We start from the raw sequence: 3,575 nt of genomic DNA, 5'->3' as shown, positions 1-3,575 counted from the left end.
AATGCACTTCATGTTCTCCTCCCTACAAGGCACACGCAAGCTTCCAACAACGGCTCATTCGATCCGCAACAAAACAACGTGGGACTTGCCCAGCGAGAGCGGAGGAATGCAATGCATGCAGAAGAAGCATCCCTTCCCTTGGGAATCTGGTGCAAAGCGGATGGCAGCCTCCCGGGGTTTGCATTGGCAAATGCCCTGAATCCTGGGGCTATGTTCATGTCATGTGAGAGTCAGGTTGCAGATATCGAGGGTGGCACATATATATACAGGTTCCCTGTTTCCTCCTGACAGCCTGCGCTGGGACACAGCTTGAGTTTGCCTTAACTCAGGGCGCTGAACTCAACCATGAAGGCACCGAAGATCCTCGTGCTGGCCATCCTGGCTCTTTGCTGCATCTCCGGTAAGCACGTGTCATTCAAAGGGAAGCTGGACGATGGCTCACAGGACCTCAGCTACCTTGCATGTTTTAAAGTAATCGAGCCCTGCCTACGTGGCAGGGGCAGGGTGCATCGCGAGCAAAGGGCTGGTTCTCATCGCAGCTCCCCCGCTGTAAGGTTGGAGAAGCCCCGAGACCGGTGCAGGGAGCTGCAGATCTGCACTGGTCTGCCCACAAGGCCTGACCTGGCAGTGAAAGGTGCCCTTAGTTCGTCCAGGTGAACTCCTCAACAAGGAGCTTCTGGAGGGGACCGCAATGTTATCTCCAAGTTCATCCTAGCCATACGGTCCAGGAGCCACGGGCACTTCTCTACTGGCTCCGCGAAGGCAGTGAATGCAGGGTGAACCCCCGCGGGTGTGCGCGCACGAGACAGGTCCTTGGGGACATGCCGAAGTCCAGGTCTGTTTTCCCGTGTGCATAGAAAGGTCTCTCTCATGAATGCCGATGGGCTCATCGCCCTGAACACAATCATGGTCGCTGGCACGAGGGGCACGCGAGGTCTACAGGGCTTTAGGAGACATGGCTTTGCTTTGTGATCGCACGATGCATTGCTTGCACGCAAGTTTAGACTAAAAAGATGGTGTTTTTAATCCCTGTGTTTTGCTGCCGTCCTTGGAGGGTTTGAAGGCCCGGGTAGACCAAGCCTTGGGTGGGATGAAGTAGCTGGGGCTGGTCCTGCTCGGAGCAGGGGGCTGGACTGGATGTGACGCCTAAGGTCCCTTCACCCCTCCTTGTCTACCAGTCTGTGGCTCCGTGGCGGTGCGTGCAGGACGCGGGGATTTGTTGTGAGACCTTCTCCTAGACCCGCTGTGAGTTGGGAGAGCGGCTGCACCCGCTTTCCTCACCTCCGCGGAGGGGCAAAACGACACAATAGATAGGATGAATTTAAACTTTAGCTAATCAAACCACCAGAAACAGAGCTGACAGCCTGGTGTGATAGTCGTGTTGTGCGGCCGGCCTTGGCTTATCTCAGCTTTTGGCCGACAGGCAGCCTTCAGACCTGACTCTCTCCTCTCTCTCTGTCCTGTTTTAAAAGTTGCTGGTGCTGTCTCCAGAGAGGAAGCTATCGCAGCTCTGCTGGACATATTTGCTGGAATAAAGCGTTGTTCCCGGGACACCTTTGGGGGAATAGCAGCAGGGATGCGGGCTCTGGAAAACCAACACGTTATGGTAATACCAGCTCTGGGTTTGCTTTCTTTCCCACAACCCCAAGCCCTTTCATTCGGGATTTCCCTTGTCTGGCGGGTGGTGACCAGCACCCAGCCTCGTGCTGCCCCAGCTCAGCGGGACGGGGTGGCCATTGCCGCGAGGTGCAATTTCTGAGCTGACGCTCGCAATACGCACACTTTAGTCGCCGGCTCAGCCCGATTCTAGCAGCAAAGGGAACAACTCGAGCTTTGCTGATGACGCCCGTCACCTCCCCAGTAAAGCAAGCAACGGGGAGGGAGCTGGAAAGGCCAGGTCCCAGGAAGGGCTTTACACTAGAGAAGGGGTTTGTTCCAGGTGAGAACAGCCAGCCTCGCACCCCGTCCTCGTTACTCTGGGGATCCCGGGCGTACACACTGGGTAGTGATCCCTGGAGATCTGAGCCCACAGTAACCAACCACGTGCAGGTCCATCACCAGTACCGGGGTGTTTGCAGAGCCGCCCACGACCTGGCAGAGAAATGCAACGGGTCTGGGATGACGGGTGTTTTGGCGTGTCCCCATTCGGAGACCTCAAAGGGCAAAGAGCGGCTTGGGGGCATTGAGGGCACCAGATCCCACAGCCGATCTCTGATGCCTCGAAAGCTCGAGTGTCTTGAAACCCCTCTAGACCGCTGAGGGCAGATGAGGCGAGCCTGCTTTGTGTGGTGCTGAATTTGTCTCTGCCGGGCTTGGAAGGGTTTCGGTGCAAACCATGCCAGCCTTTTTGTCAGCTGGCCTCCGCGCTGTGTGCACGGACCCTTGAAGTGACTTGCTTTTCTCTTACTTTTAGGCCAAGAAGCAATGAAAAGTGATTTGCAGAGCCAGAAAGAGCTGCAGCTCCATCAGCCACACTGTCCCCCGACGTGACTGAGGGCTGGTGGGCACTGCTGCCATGGGGGATGCTGTCACATTCCTGGGGTAATAAACTACCAGAACTGCAGTGAATGGCTTTGTCTGCCTTTTTGTACAAGGGGGAGGCTTGGTTTTCAAGAGTGCAACAAGAATATGCAAAGGGAGAGATTTGAACAACTTCTCTCCTTATCTTAGGAAGTGGGGGGAAGTTGCCAGCACACCAAATGAGCAGCACTCAGCCCCACTCCCCACTGTGCTATGTTTAATATCAGTGAGTCATTCTTTGCATTATAATACAAGTTATTAGCCTCCAGCTGTGAGAGCCATGCAAGCACATACACAAAATGAGAGACAGTGCCTTCTTGCTAAGATACTGCAGTCTAAAGAGAAAAGAGACACCAGAGGTGGGAGAAATGAGGTGTTATCCCCTTTCACAAATGAGGCTGAGACCCAAGCACATATTAGGAAGAACAGCATTGAACAGAGGTACAGAAGGGTTTACACCTAAAAAACCGGTGCTGCGACTAGACTACAGTCCCCAGAGCCTGCCGCCATGCCGATACCCCCGTCATCCCTGAACACGTCCCCACATCCCCGGCTTCAGGCTGCAGATTGGGCTGGAGCACAGGATGGACCACAAGGTCCAGACAAAAGCTCCCAGAGCTGGGTTCACAGGACGGTGGCGGTGCAGAGCAGGGCATGAAGGTGAATGCAATCCTGGGCTGCGCCGGCAGGAGCGTTGCAGCAGACGGAGGGCAGTGATCTGTGGGGGGAACTGCCAGCACACATGAGGATTAGCGTTCACCGCCCTTCCCCATGTTATCTTTACTCTCAACGAGTCACCCTTTGCGTTGCAGTACAAGTTATTAGCCTCCAGCCGTGAGAGCCATGCAAGCATGCACACAAGACGAGAGACTGTCCCTTCTTGCTAATGTAACCCTCCTGCCGGGGACAAGGGCCAGGTTCACATTTTGGGGTACCTCATAAATTATACCTGTGGCTTGAGCCCCCTCCCCAAAATCCAGGAACACTAAATCACTAGGGTTCCCCCTGCTTGCAAGCAGAGTAGCCAACAAAGATTGAACAGAGCAAGCAGGGAG

At 54.9% G+C, this 3,575-nt stretch overlaps 1 long non-coding RNA gene across 1 annotated transcript; it reads left to right on the top strand.

The window, feature by feature from the left end:
• Positions 1-270: 270 nt before the first annotated feature.
• On the top strand, positions 271-2,563 carry LOC106737908 (uncharacterized). The gene is made up of 3 exons (XR_001373792.3): positions 271-400; positions 1,473-1,606; positions 2,414-2,563. It is a non-coding gene; the product is annotated as an uncharacterized LOC106737908 (long non-coding RNA).
• The last annotated feature ends 1,012 nt before the right edge of the window (positions 2,564-3,575 follow it).

Source organism: Alligator mississippiensis, chromosome 9, assembly GCF_030867095.1.
Source record: "Alligator mississippiensis isolate rAllMis1 chromosome 9, rAllMis1, whole genome shotgun sequence".
Classification (NCBI taxonomy): Eukaryota; Metazoa; Chordata; order Crocodylia; family Alligatoridae; genus Alligator; species Alligator mississippiensis.
This window is presented reverse-complemented; position numbering and strand designations above follow the sequence as displayed.